At 31.0% G+C, this 16,292-nt stretch overlaps 1 protein-coding gene across 2 annotated transcripts in view; it reads right to left on the reverse strand.

Moving 5' to 3' along the window:
• The window catches only part of LOC101898568 (zinc finger protein rotund), a 47,218-nt gene extending 39,814 nt beyond the window's left edge, over positions 1–7,404 (reverse strand). The window contains exon 1 of one of the 2 annotated variants that reach the window (XM_059119552.1): positions 6,685–7,404. The gene's annotated coding sequence lies outside the window, so the exon portion shown is untranslated. The remainder of the gene's footprint in view (positions 1–6,684) is intronic. The other variant, XM_059119554.1, reaches the window with a different exon arrangement.
• Between the last annotated feature and the right edge of the window lie 8,888 nt (positions 7,405–16,292).

Consider the following 16,292-nt stretch of genomic DNA (forward strand, 5'->3'; position numbering starts at 1 on the left):
AACACTGTACCTGATAGAGATGATAATGACGATGATGCTTCTTAAAGGTTTCCTTAAGAACAGAAAAAACTTCAATAGAGAGTAGGAGCAACCACGGAAAATTCTAGCTGCATAGATTTGAGTTCAAAGACTTTTGTGTTTGTTCTGTTGCTGGTGGTGTTCTGGCCCAGCCAAAGGGTTATTGGCCTCTTGAAGAAAAGTGAATGAACGAACTTCTTGTGCTGCTGATGATGTTGGCTTTTTTGTTATGGTTTTCTTTTCGTTTTCTTTTGCTGTGATCATGCAGCAAGGGAGATAATGATGTTTGCTACCATCAATTCAAGTATTGGGTGAGTTGAAGTTGAGGGGCTGAGGAGACAACCATGCTTGTGCATCATGCCATATGGTATTTTAAGAATGCTTTGGGAGGTTTATTACAATGTTATGTTAGGTTAGGATGCAGGGGAGGGGGAAGAGATGCGAGTAAGAAATTTAAGAAAATTTGTTTCAATATTTTTTCTTGGAAAATATTTTTTTTTTTTTGGGAAATAAAATTTTAATTTTTTTTTAGGGAAAAAGACAAATTTGTAAGGGATCTCAAACTAACAAATTTAAGAATATTTGTACTCCACAACATTAGGTGTTTTCGGATGTTAAAAATGTAATGGGGCCACAGAGGTTTGTAACATCTCGAAATATTGGTCATAGACCCACGATGTTACATGAAGATCTTCCCACCTCGCCGAGCTGAGTCGATCTATCTATGCGTGTCCATATGTCCGTCTGTCCATGTTAATTTGTAATAACTCTACAAGTCGCAAATATGGCCCGATCCTCACGAAATTTTGCATGTAGCTGGGGTAAGGGTCAGAATATAAGCCTATTGTTTTTTGAGAAGTTCGCAAACAAATGAGGGTTGAAATTGACCAAAAACAATGACATTTCCTGCTTTAGCAGTCGCTCTACAAGTCGTAATTATAGACCAATGGGCGCGGGATTTTTCATGGGATAAGAGTTTAGAACAGGACAGAAGCCAATCAATTTGTATGGTCATCGTAGAGCGTTAAGAGGGTGAAGTGGGCCATACATTTTGTGTGAAAAAAATTCCATTCCTAAATTTCCATTAATCCGCCAAAATTTTTAAGACCGACGAAATCGCAAATTTATGAAAAGGCCACTTCTGACCTTTACATTGATGCTGATAGCCAAGAAATCGGATGTATAGCAAAATTTATATAATCTATAGATAAAAGAAAATGATATTCGTTTCTACGCTTATGACTCAGGACCGGCTGTACAGATTCTGACAATTCTCACCACAAAACAACAAAATATGAGATTTTTCATGAGGGTAGGAATATGCTCATAAAATATTAAAGGGCTTTAAATTGACCAAAAATTTTACAGATTTTGCCGACGCTCTAGAGGTCACAATTAACTCGATTACTCGACACGGAATTTTGCATGAGGTTAGAGTTTAGGACAGGCATCCGATCTTTTTGAATGGCTATCGGAAAATATTTAGTGGGTAAAATTGTTTTGAAGTAAATAAAGGGCATATGGCACCGTAAACAAATAATAAATAAAAAATAAAATAAATATATTTGTGAAAGACCAAAATGGTTTAACTTAAAATAATTAAAATTTTTTGGGATCGTCTATTTTTTATAGTTCTTTTTTCATAATTTTTTTAAATTTCAATTAATTATATTTTTATATAAAATTATTTTTATTTAAAATATTTATCCTTAAAATTATGTCATTTTTTTATTTATATTGCAATAATAGGCCCATACTCCACTTTTGACTACACGTTTGTTGCTTAAGTCTTTTGATACGATCATTTGTTCTCCAAAATTCCCTTTGTACCGCACTAACTCTCTCTCTCTCTCTCACTCTGACTTAAATGTAAATATTTCTTCTAAACCTCAGTTAAAGTTTGTGTCTTAAGTTTTTCATAGATAGCCCTTTATTAATTTGTTATATATTTCCTTCCCCCTCTCACTCCCTGGCACTCGGTCATAAATGTTAATAGTTCCCCTAAATCTTATCCTTAGGTTAAGGTTTGTATATTAAGTCTTTTGTCATTTTTTTTTATTAATTTGTTTATTTAAGCAATACCCATTTTTAATTACATTTCATTAATATTTTATAGTTCAATTTCTTCAAGTTTGTGTTCTAAGTCTTTCTCTGGTTGCTGCAACATTCCCTCTCATTTGTTTTACCAATGAGAGCTTTCTTGGACTCTCTTTGCCATAAATACCAATGCTGCTCTTTATGTTAAAATAATGTTTTTGTCTTAAGTCTTTTGAGATTTATTTGAGGAAATGTTTTAATTTTAATGAATTTAATTACAAAAAGGGCACGTTAATTGCAAAAAAATGTTTTTACGGATTATTTTATTTTTTTTAATTTTTGGAGACAGAAAAAGAGTAATATAAACAAATTAAAATAATAATAATAATAAATTAAAATAAATAAATAAAAAATATAAAAATAAAAAATAATAAATTAAAATATTTTAATAAAAAATATATGCTAAATAAATAAATAATAAATTATAAAAATAAAATAAATTAAGTTTTTTTCCTTTTATTTCGTTCGCAAAAAAGTCCAACATTTTAGATATTTTTTATATCATTAAATTATCCCTTTTTTCTCTTCATATTTTATTTCATTTATCTACCAGTGATGGAAACAGTAAAGAATACTGTTTCAACTAAATTTGAATATTTTCAATTAAAATTCAAACATATTTTTATCTGTTCCCATTACAAATAAAAATTGCAAAATTCCCGTGAGCCACTGTTTTGTTTATATTTTGCATTATTGTTATTATTTTATTTTTATTGTTGTTGCTTTTTGCCTCAAACCTGACATGATATGGCAAAAAGTTATTCCAAGTCAAAGTCAAGGTTTCAAATAAAATAGCAACAACAACAACACGAAGCAGTTTGAGCTTTACGTTTATAAAAAAAAGTAAAATGTGATTTTTATAACGTGATATGGCTATTGTTGTTGCTGTTGTTTTAGACAAAACGTAATTTGCACAGAAAAAAAACGAAACAAATAAAACCTGTTTTCTAATTCTATATAGACAATGTTTAACAAAAAAAAAAAAAAAAAAAAAAAAACGGCAGCAACAACAAAAACAACATTTATAAACAAACAATCCAGCAACAACGTTTTTTTAAATGAGAGAAAGATGTGTTCTCTCCTCTCTCTACTGCCATCAATGATGCTTTTGTGACTTGTCGATGATTAAACTAAATGAATGGGCCGAAATACAAAATGTATTCCCTCAATATATTTAACGAAAGTAAAAAGCACACATGGTTACTGGTTTTCGTTGAACAAAAAACAATTATCGGTTTTTGTGTGAAGAGGAAGTGTGGGGTAGGGTTGTGTGTGTTTTTTTTTAGTTTTATTTTTTGTGGAAACATAATTAATCTTCTTTATTTCTGTTTTTGGTGGTATCTCATTACTTTTTTGGTTATTTTTAGTTTGAAAATCTTATGTAATATTTGTGAATCTTTAGAATTTGACATGTGCGGATGAGTCAAACCTAAGGAGATTTATTTTTAAATTTTAAGTTGTTTTCTTTGATTTTTTTTATAAAAAAGACTAAAATATGAATATATGATGACAAATTGTAGTTTGATTAATTATTTCATTTTGTTTTGCAATGGAAGAAATTTAATTTTTAAAATATTGTTTAAATTTGGATTTTTTAAGCAAAAAAAAAAAAAAAATAATAAATAATAATAAAAATAATAAAATAATATAATATTATTAAAAACTAAAAAATAAATATTTATTTATTGTATATTTTTTAACATTAATTTCTTCTTTTTCCAAATATTTTTTTTTAAATTTTTCTCCATATAAAATTTTTATTAAAATATATATATATATACATATATATATATATATATATATATATATATATATATATATATATATATATATATATATATATATATATATATATATATATATATATATATATATATATATAATTTAAAAAATTTATTTTGAAATACAACTGTGGTTTAATTCTCTTTAAAGTGTTTGCAACTCCAAGGATATCCTTATCACCCATACTCTAAATTAACATCGAATTTTAGAAGCCATTATATAAATATTATGACCAAAGTCTTGGGATTTGTTTTTTTTTAATATTAAATTTATTTTCATTACTTTTAATTTAAAAAAAAAATATATATATAAGTACTCTTTAAAATGTAATAGGTTTCAAAATATTCTCCCATTCAAATGGGAATGTGCTTCCTAAGACTGTTCATAGTTTCTGTGTCGAAATCTCCCATTGCCTCTTTCAAGCATAAAAGTCTTTTAAAAAAGTATGCTTCTTAAGTCAGTTGATTTTGCCAGCTTGAAACTTTAAATATTTAATTTGATTTTTTTTATTTTAATTAATTTTGAATGAAAAATATTTCTCATTTCAAATTAAGCATTTTTTTATTTGATTCAATTCCCAATTATGGGCCTATTTTCCAAATGACTTCAAGTTTGTTATTTAAGTCTTTTGTTAAAGTAATTTGTGACGCTTAAATGTTCTCGAAAATTCTCTCCATGTCGTACTCACTCTCGCACTTCTTTGATTTAAATGTAAATATTTCTCCTTACTCTCATCCTCAAGTTAACGTTTGTGTTTTAAGTCTTTTGTCTTTATCTCCCTTTTCAATTTTTTTTATTAATTATTATTTGTTTATTTAAGCAATAAAAATATTTAATAACATATTAATTATTTGTTTGCCAAATTCCTTCAAGTTTGTGTTCTAAGTCTATCTCTGTTTTCTGTAACATTCTCTCTCAGTTCTTTTGCCAATGAGAGCTTTCTGGAACTCTTTGCCATAAATACCAATGCCGCTCTTTATGTTGAACTCATGTTTGTGTCTTAAGTCTTTTGTGATTTCTTTAAAGAAATGTTTTAATTTTTAATAAAATTAATTACAGAGAGGGCTCCTTAATTGCAAAAACTGATTTTTAGGGAATTATTTATTTTTTTACAAATTTTTAGAGATAAAAAATCAATTGTGTAAAAATATAAATACAAACAAAAAATGAAAAAAAAAAAATATTAAAAAAGAGTAAAATAAATAAATTAATTTAAAAATATAAAAAATAATAAAATAAAAAAATTCAATTTTTATTTGTTTTATTTAAAGGGAACCTTTTCATTCTTGAGAATTTCTGGCGCCAAACATTCTTTCTTAGATTTTTCTTTTAATTTCATTTAATGGAACTTTTTCATTTTTAAGAAATTCCGGCGCAAAATATATTTCTTCAATATCAAGAAATTCAAAAACAAGACTACCAAAATTATAATTTTAAGTAAAGTGTTCGTTATTTATTTATTTTTTTTAATATAAAAAAATTAAATAACATAATCTAAGGCTGACTTACAGTCATTCATGTCCAATAAATTTTGCACCACTTAATTTTTTTTATTTAATAACCAATAAGACTGAGCTTTAGTCATCCTGTGACGACCATGTGAAAGCCATAATATATTGGAAAGCCCTCTTTTGAAATAATCCCTTAAAGTTCTGAAAAATGTTACCTATGCTAGACAGCTGGCCTGTTCTGAAATTTACCCTCATGCAAAATTTTAAGTCTATTGGTCGATTTAATTGTGACCTGTAGAGTGCATGTAAAATTAGGAAAATTTTCAGATTTTGGTCCATTTCAATCCCTAAATATTTTGCGATCATTACCAAAAGCAAACGGCTTCTATTCTGAGCATAACCCTACCTCCATGCAAAATTTCACGGGGATCGGACCATAATTGCCACCTGTAGTGTGATTAGAAATTGAAACGGATATACGGACGGATAGACTCGGCTCGGGGAATTAGGAAGATTCAAGACCAATATTTCAAAGTGTTATTAACTTTTTGGCCCATTCAAACTGATAAAACCCCCACCAAAGTCAAGCTAAGCAAAGCTAAGTTCAGTTCTTAAAAATATTAGAAAATGCTTCAAACTCAATTCCCCTATAACGTTTGTATCTTAAGTCTTTCGTTTATAAATATTTTTTATTCACCAAAAAATTAGTTAGGCTTCTCTTCAAAAAAAAAAAAAAAAATGGTCAATTATTTGTTTAAAAATCAAACTCTTCTCAGCATCTACAGCATAAATAGTGTAACGCGTTTTGCATTAATTATTATTTATTTTAAAAATATTTGCATTTTTTTTTAAATGTTTTCCTTTCTAATTCTTGAACTTTCTCAAGAACTTTCCTGTCTTAAGTCTTAAAAAAAAAATAAAATAAAAACAAATAAATAAAAAAAAATAAAAAAAGAATGAAAATGGTAATAATTATTTGTTTAGAATCTAATGGCATAAATAATGTAAGTTATTTTATTTATAATTTATTTTAAAAATATTTGAAATTTTTGAAAATTGTTTTTATTCCCTTTTTTTAATTTACCCCAAAACTTTTGCGTCTTGAGTGTTTCCCTTGTAAATACGTTTTTTATTTACAAAAAACTCTTGTGTCTTAAGTCTTTCCCTCCAAAAATAAAATATTTTCAATATTTGTTTACGGAAATAAAAAAATATCTTTTTTGGTAACCCAAAAATATTCCATGACCAAAGTGGTTGTAGCTTAACTCTTCTGGATTTCCTTAAAACTACAACATTTTCCTAAGCCTTTTCCTTTTTTCATTTGAAGGCAACTTACCATTTTTCTTTATTTGTTTTTAATCCGTATTTGTAATCCATTTGTGGTAATCCATTTGGCTTTAACAGGTTAATCCATGTAAGTGATACGTGCGATGCTAAATGCGTTTTGTTAAACTGCTTTTGGGGATTTGTGGTGTTATTATTGTTGCTGATGTTGTTTAAACACTGTTCTAACACTTTCCTTATTTCTCTTCTGATTTATTGAACTTTCTCAAGAGATTTATTTCCTCTTAAATTTTTATTTAAAATTTTTTTGATTTTTATTTTTGCCTTTTGTTAACAAATTATTATTCTTCGTAAAAATATATTTTTTCCAAGTTTTATTTGTGTGTTCCACCTGGGTGTACTTAGTCTCACTTTTCCTTAATTTTTTTGGTTATAAATAATTAAATTTTTGCTATATTTAACTTTTTTTTACATTCTTTTGTCAACACTTTTCTTTATGGATTTTTCTCCGTGTTTTTTTTTCCTTCAATTTTTATATTTCTTACAAAATATTTGTGTACCATGTGTATGTATGTGTTACTTGTGTAATAAATTTAGAATTTCTGTTTATTATTATTACTGAGATGATGAATTCTGTGTTGTTTTTTTTTTTTTGTTACGCTACCGTATGTGTCGATCGCGTTGTTGCTTACGGAAAACTGATTCACGGATGAGTCGTGTTTCAACTTCAATGTCGAGCCGTGTTATGAGGAGACTTCTGAAAGTATTTAGGCAGCAACTCATGGTTAGACTTTTTCTTCTTACCCACAACACGCACACACACTCAGGCATTTGCCAGAGAACAAACTGGGACTCTTCTTCTTAGCACACACACACACACTCACACCATTACGTGAGGAGAAAGAAAACCCACTGTCTCTTTTGCCACAACAAGCAGCAGGCTGCTACCACAGATTTCAGTTCAGGTGTTGGTTGTTCTAAGCTGACGTTTGTGTTCTGCTACGCTCGCTCTAAGCCACACTCATCACTTGTTGTATTTGAAGAACAACAGCAACAACACATAATAATAACAACAATAATGGTGAATGGAGTGGTGGCTTTGTGTGAGCCTTTAATTTGTTCTAAGGCAAGGAAGAGAGAAAGAGAGTGAGTGGCAACTCTCAACATTCCCCCACACAAACTCGCACACACACTCACTCACCTGTACATTTTTACATTCCACTGCTGCCAAGAACACTTCTAATGTTCATCGGGGCTCTGCTCACTTTTGCCTCTGTGTGTTTTGTAAACATTAGCTCTTTTCACTCTCGTTTTGTAAAAACCTCTCTCTTTCTCTCAATTTCATTTAATGGCTTACTAATACTGCCAAATGCCTGCCTTCTTTTTCATTGCAAATTGTGTAATGCCATTCTAAACTCTTCCCCCACCATCCCGTTTAGACAAATAGACCACTCACTCTCCTACAGGTCTTCTTGCTCATTTGAAGAGTATTCAAATGATTCCTGGCAGAATATTCTAAAATGTGGGAATAGAAATGAATTCTGATTGGTTGCGGGATTGCGGACTAGTGTATCTGTGGCTGTGTGTGTGCGTGCGCCAAATTTATGGAATCTCTGATCTTTTGGCAGAGATTTTGTCAAGTGGTAAAATTTACATGAAAGAGTGGTTTCGCCATAGAACTTTACAAGCACATTGATGTGTAAAAAATGGATGAGGATCGTTAGTGGCTTATTACATTAATTTCAAATAAATTAAAGAAATTATAATTTATTGGAGACGGAAAATCAGGTTCTATTCTGGTTCTATTCTAGGGAACAGGGGAATAGAATACAAGATGGGATGAACATAGAATTGCTTTTTAATGGAATTCTGCTTGCCATTTGTGAGTCCATTCGGATTTGGCCAAAATTAACATTGGCAAAATATTTCTAAATTTAAACCCATTTTCAGATCTTTTATTCTCTTATTGAGTGGCCATTAATATGTATGAGATATGGAACCAGTACACACATGGAAAGCAAAAGCTGATGGCCGAAAAAGTAGATGTTATACCCATGTAATGTTACTCCCTTTGAACAGCAAGAAGAATTTTTGTCACATTATCCCAAGCAGTCTTTCCAACGAAATTTTCATAGAGGATCATATCACCTTAAAGCGAGAAAATGCAGAAATATTGGGATATGTAAAATATGAAGAGAACCGAATACTTATTTTGGATGTTATAATCGCTTTGGTTATTTAAAACTTTGACCCCTTGAGGGGAGGTACCAGAAGGAGTAGACCGATGTATCCCATCTTCACACCAGATCTTGTGTTAGTAGCAATAATGAGATGTGTGAAATATGTAGTGAACCGCATGCTTATTTTGGATTTTATAATCGCTTTGGTTACTTAAAACTATGACCTTTTGTGGGGGAGGTACCAGAATAGATGGTTCGATCTCTACCATCTTTATAACAGATCTTGTGCTGATAGAAGTATTGAGATGTGCCAAGTCTGAATGGAATCGGCTATTAATTTCGTGTTTTATGAGCTTCATGGATATTTAAAATTTTGACCCTTAGTGGGGGAGGTATCAGGGGGAGTGGACCGAGGTATCCCATCTTGACACTAGATCGCGGGTTAATACAAATATTGTGATGCGTGAAATTTGAAGACAAGCGGACTGTTATATTTCATTTTATAAGATTTACAATTATTCCAAATGTTGACCCTTTGTGGGGGAGGTACTTGATGTAGTGGACCCATATTGTCCATTTTCGCACCTGACCTAGAACTGATGCATATATTATGATTTGCAAAGTTGGAGCAATATCTGATTATCACTTCCCTTTCCGTGCATTGAAATATTTTTTTTAAAGTTTTTTTGAGGTACCAGAAGGAGTGAACCGATATTGCCCATTTCCGAACTCGATCTAAGTGAAACAAAAAGAAGGAAAGAGAAATGATATTCTACGTTATATTTCCATACATGATGCAATGTTTTGATGATTTTTTACTTGTACCATTGTTACCATTGTTCGTTTATATATCATCTGAGAATAATAATCCTATTCTCATTTGCTATTTGTTATATATAATTGCGGTATAAAATAAGTTATTACAGCAATTTTCATTTTTATCTTTCAGATTCCTAGTATTTCTTTTAAAAATAGGAATGTAACATGAATATATACTGCACAATGTATTTTGGGCTATTAATTCGGCTTTATGAAGAGGTAAGTCCTTTTTTCGATATTATCCCAATAATTAGTAATTATGTAATTTAAACATTATAATAATAATTATGAATGTTTTAATCATTATGCTATGCGACTAATATAAATTTATTCCACAATTACAGGCAAAACTCAGAAAATTATGACTTTCAAAAGTTTGCATCGAAAAGTTGCAAAAATAGCGGGGTTTAGTTCTCCCCTTTTTAACATTTTTTGAAATTTTCGAACTAAGATTCCTCCTGTATCCATGTATATAGTATCTTAGGCAATAGTACACATAAAAAATAACCAAAATAATCCTTGTAATTTGGGTTAAAAACTTCAAACCTCGAGCGAGTCACCAAAGAGGTTTAAAACTCTCTTTAAACCAGGGGTAGGCAACGAGTATCCTCTGGGGTGTCTGGGTGTTCACCAACACAATTGTAATAAATAAATTGTTTTGAATTTTCTCTCAAAATGGTTTTGGTAGAATATTTAGTTTTATTCGAAAAGTCCATAGGGAAGGTGCTGCTGGATATTTTTATGAATACACCGTTAGAAATATTGATGTACACACAATAAACTTCCTATATATTTTTGCTTTTCCCAAAAAAATAGTTTAATTTGATATTGAATGAGGAAGGTTCTAAATATCCTATTGTTTCACACATATCTATAAAAAAATTACTGCTTTTCGGTGGGCTACTTATTTATAATTCTTTAAACTATTATCTCAATACCTTAAATATTTTTTACGCCATTCGCGTTATCTTTTCTCTTCCAAAATAAATTTATAGTTTATTAAGTTGTGTAAATATCATAGCGGCTTTTTATCAAAATATGAATTTCTGCGAATAAAATTTTTCGAAGTTTCTTCAGAAAATATTCTTTAGAAATTCCACGTCCCGAAGACTTCAAAAAATATTCTTTAGAAAATCCACGTCCCGAAGACTTCAAAAAATATTCTTTAGATAATCCACGTCCCGAAGACTTCAAAAAATATTCTTTAGAAAATCCACGTCCCGAAGACTTCAAAAAATATTCTTTAGAAAATCCACGTCCCGAAGACTTCAAAAAATATTCTTTAGAAAATCCACGTCCCGAAGACTTCAAAAAATATTCTTTAGAAAATCCACGTCCCGAAGACTTCAAAAAATATTCTTTAGAAAATCCACGTCCCGAAGACTTCAAAAAATATTCTTTAGAAAATCCACGTCCCGAAGACTTCAAAAAATATTCTTTAGAAAATCCACGTCCCGAAGACTTCAAAAAATATTCTTTAGAAAATCCACGTCCCGAAGACTTCAAAAAATATTCTTTAGAAAATCCACGTCCCGAAGACTTCAAAAAATATTCTTTAGAAAATCCACGTCCCGAAGACTTCAAAAAATATTCTTTAGAAAATCCACGTTTCGAAGGCTCTTCAAAAAATAATCTTTAAAAAATCCACGTCTCGAAGGCTCTCCAAAAATACTCTTTAAAACATCCACGTTTCGAAGGCTCTTCAAAAAATATTCTTTAAAGAATCCACGGCTAATAGGCTCTTCAAGAAATATTCTTTAAAAATCCACGGCTAATAGGCTCTTCAAGAAATATTCTTTAAAAATCCACGGCTAATAGGCTCTCCAAGAAATATTCTTTAAAAATCCACGGCTAATAGGCTCTTCAAGAAATATTCTTTAAAAATCCACAGCTAATAGGCTCTCCAAGATATATTCTTTAAAAATCCACGGCTAATAGGCTCTCCAAGAAATATTCTTTAAAAATCCACGGCTAATAGGCTCTTCAAGAAATATCCACGGCTAACAGGCTCCCCCAAAAATATTCTTTAAAAAATCCACGTCTAGAAGGCTCTTAAAAAATATTCTTTAAAAAATCCACGTCTAGAAGGCTCTAAAAAAATATTCTTAAAAAAATCGACGTCTAAAAGGCTCTTCAGAAAATATTCTTTAGAAAATCCGTCTAGAAGGCTCTTCAAAATACATTTTTTTTAAAAAATCCACGTCTAGAAGGCTCTTCAAAAAAATTTTTTTAAAAAATCCACTTTCCAAAGACTTCAAAATTCTTCAAAAAATAGTTTTTAAAAAATCCACGTCCCAAAGACTTTTCAGAAAATATTCTTTAAAAAATCCACATTTCAAAGGCTCTTAAAAAAATATTCTTTAAAGAATCCACGTACGGAAAACTCTTCAAAAATACTCTTTAAAAATCCACATCTAGAAGGCTCTTCAAAAAATATTTTTTAAAAAATCCACGTTCCGAAGACTCTTCAAAAAATAATCTTTATAAAATCCCTGTCTCGAAGCCTCTTCAAACAATAGTCTTTAAAAAATCCACGTCCCGAAGACTCTTCAAAAATGTTCTTTAAAAAATCCACGTCCCGAAGACTTTTTAAAAAATCTACGTCTTGAAGTATCTTCAACAAATATTTTTTAAAAAATCCACGTATCGAAGTCTTTTTAGAAAATATTCGTATAAAAAATTCACAAAATTCAATTCTCACTGTGTATAGAGAGGTTAAGAGCCACTTTCAATATTTTTTATTTTAAAACACATACAATCACAAAATAATTTGAGTTTCTCTGCCTAGTCCTGCATTAAACCTAGATCGTAGCAAGTCAAAATATTGTACAAAATTAATTGTCATAAAATTCTATGGTACGTCTCAGATAAAAGTCTAAGTCGTATCTAAACGGCAGGAATTCATAAATATTAAAAACACATTTTAGGGTTAAAGCCGTATTCTTATAAAACATCATTATAGAAGTATGACGCCAAAGACACCAAAAAGGGAATCTCTGTTTCCAATGTATTTTTCTTAATTTTTTGATCAATTTTCCTCAGTCTTTTTTTGGAGTTAATACATGAAAGTTCTGAAACAATTGTTTTCGCCGTCCGTCCGTCCATGTATTTTTGTGAACAATGTACAGTTCTCATTTATTAGCCGATCTAGATGAAATTTTGCACAAATCATTTATTTGCCCTAAGGACGAACCCTGTTGAAATTGGAGATAATCGGTCAAAATTTAGATATAGCTCCCATATATATCTTCGTCCGAATAGCCTTCTATTGTGCACCAAACGTGTAATATCAGCCCGAAAAGTATGGAATTTTGCACACACAACCAAATTATGCCTGAAAATAGGTATGTCAAATTTGATCGAAATCGGTTCAGATATAGCTATAGCTCCCATATATATTGTTCATCCGATTTGTTATTTTTGTCCTCCGCAGCCGTAATATGCTCTCTGTAACTACGATATTTGAGGAAATATATCAAATGCAGCTTAGAAATACCTTTGCTAAATTTTATCGAGATCGGTTTCAGATTTGGATATAGCTCCCATATATAACTTCGTCCGATTAACATTTTATTGTGCACCAAACGTATAATATTTCCCCAAATGGGATCGATTTTGGCACATATGACCGAATTGAGTCTAGAAGCTAGTATGTCAAATTTGGTGAAGATCGGTTCAGATATAGCTATAGCTCCCATATATATTGTTCATCCGATTTGTTATATTTGTTACCGACAGCCGTAATATGCACTCCGTAACTGCGATATTCAGGGAAATATATCAAATACAGCTCAGAAATATCTTTGCCAAATTTCATCGAGATCGGTTCAGATTTGGATATATCTCCCATATATATTTTTATCCGATTTTAAATTAATTTTGCACCAAATGGGCAATACAAGTCCGAATTTAAAAGATACAAATGCTTCGCCATATTTAGTCCTTTGAACTTTAAATAATAATTGAAATCATAGCGTGTATGATTAAATTCGCCCATAAAAACTTTTAATTGTTATGTGGAGCTCTCCTAAATTAGCAAAGTGGTGTAGGGTACCATAAAGTCGTATATTACATAAATATAAAAATCAGCATTTAATAACAATCTTTTTCTCTTCTTTTCCAGTTCAATTTTTTATTCGAAAATTGATTATTCAAAATGTTCTCATATAATCAGGTAAGTCTTGGAAAATTTTATTTTTTTTTATATATTTAATTTATTATGTTATTCCATTGTAAGGCGATAGAAAATAGTTTTCCTAATCCGCAACAACTTCCCCACACAACATTTTGTTTTTCCTCCCACTGATGGGGTGTTAAATGATGTCTTCTTTTGTTCACACCTCAAACGGGTGCAAAATTTCCCCAATATAACGTTTTATTCAACTAATCTTTTAAATAATACCCCGCTCAGCCAAGTGTATTGTATTACATATTTAAATTTATGCAATCGAATGCCATAAAACCCAATTCAATCTTCATCTAATGCCTCATTTCCATTCAAAGGAAGTCAGCTTAACGAGTTATTCATTATTAATCGGGAAACTGATTTAATTAACTGATTGATTCATTAACACCAACCCGGACAGTGAGTGAGTGAGTGAGTGCAACAAATACAAAAGGCAATAGCAACAAAACAAAATAAAAAAGAGAGCACCAGCGACAACAAAATCCCAATGCATTGGCTGGCTGGCCATGATCGTGACAATGATCTTGACAGTGATCTGAGTTGAGTAGAGCTGAGAGTAGAACTAGTCATAGAGGTAGAGAAGTGTAGGCACACACACACAACTGCACACGACAATAATTCAATTGTTTTGCAGTGCTCTCTGTTGATGTTTATCTCTGGCCAGAGATCGTGTCTAACCATTGACAAACGACAACATCGGCCCCTCTCGTAATTACAATTTATACGAGTACGAGATTACACGAGTAATTGAAATGCCTCTACAAAATTTGCTGAGGGGACCAGAGAGATGCCTAGGATGGGGATGTATGGGAGGTAGGCAAATAGAAGCTATACAACAATTAGCAACAACAACAAGTGTTGAACAAATTACGAGGCTTTTAGAAATGGCAAACTGACAGCAGGAAAACTATGAAAAAACAATTAATGGCATGAAGAGATTTAGTTGATGGATTTGCGTTGTGCCCCCTCTCCCCAACTCTCCTTCCTCAAAGAGAGCTTGAAATGTTAAATGGGGGGAATTTATTTGTCTCTTATCTTCCTATTATTCTCCGCCATCACCATTCGTCATGACCAACACACATTTGACGTTGATACACCACTCTATGGTTGATAGCACCAAAATAGACGCTCACACTCTGGACATCATAATTAGAAATATACCCGGTCATTGCTCTTTTCCTAAGCAATTTTTGCTTGACCATTACCGCACCGGGTTGTGGGATAGATAATTGGGGGAATAGACAAGGCGAGAAGGGGAAGAGTGTAGGATAGGAAAAAAAAAAACGAAATTTTGATAAATGTTTATTCCATCATCATTTGTAGATGGCTGCTCATTTATTTTTCTGGCATGAACCCGCAATTTTGTTTACCACATTTACATTCTTTTTTAAAGAATCCAAGAATTTGTTTTTCTTAAATAAAAAACAAATTGGGTTTTTTTCCGAACTTACCATTTTGGGAAACAAAGAACTCCAATATTTTTTGTTCTTAAAAATAATTTAATTTTAAGTTTCGGCTTTTTTTGCGTTTCTCTTTCATTCGTGTCTGTCTTTCAGAAATGGCCATGGGTAATGTTCTTTAAAAAAATTGTTTAAAGTCAAAGAATTGTGAAGAAGGCGTAGGAAATTTTTGTATATTTTGTTTTTCTTGTCCATCCATTAGTTCATACTTTTATTTTTAACCTTGAATCATGGCCGTAAAAGGAATTTTTCTTGTTTGCTATAATTGCCAAACATCTGAGAAAAAAAGGAATGGAATATGAAATAGAAAATGGAAATAATGAATTATTATCAATTTTTTGAAAGGGTTGCACGTGCGCAGTTCGTGGCTATGAGTCAGAAACTTTTAATGTCAGAAAGTCTGATGGTTTCTTAAAACATTTTAACCAAACTTACAAACTCTAGTGATAAAACGTTGCGATATTGGCCCTAATAGTCCCTTAATGGCTCTCAAAGCTTTCACAAAAAAAAAAAAAAAAAATCTGAAAAAGTATTCCTAAAAATCTCATTCACTTTAAGGACTTTTTAGGCCTTCTCCAGGTCTTCTATCCCTTAAGGCCTTCTATGACAAAGTGTCTTTAAAATTTTCTTTGAGAAGACCTTCTAAAAAAACATAACTCCTTAACTTCTTCTAATAAAAGACTTAATGATCTTCTGCGAAAATACCGTTTTATTCAGGTCTCCTAGGGGAAGACCCATTTGTCTTATAAAAACCTCCTGGTCTTCTAAGAAAAGACCTATTCAGGTCGCCAGGAAGGCTTTTTCCTTGAAACAACTTTATTCAGGCCTTCTTTAAAAATACTTTCTCCAGGTCTTCTATGAGGCGACCTTCTCCAGATCTGCTATAAGAAGCCTTCTTCAGATATTCTATGAGAAGTCATCTCCAGATCTTCTAGACAAGCCTACTCCAAATCTTCTTTAACAATACCTAAGTTAAGGTCTTCATAGAAAACTATGAGAAAACCTTCGAGTCTTC

This window comes from Musca domestica, unplaced genomic scaffold, assembly GCF_030504385.1.
Source record: "Musca domestica strain aabys unplaced genomic scaffold, Musca_domestica.polishedcontigs.V.1.1 15, whole genome shotgun sequence".
NCBI lineage: Eukaryota > Metazoa > Arthropoda > Insecta > Diptera > Muscidae > Musca > Musca domestica.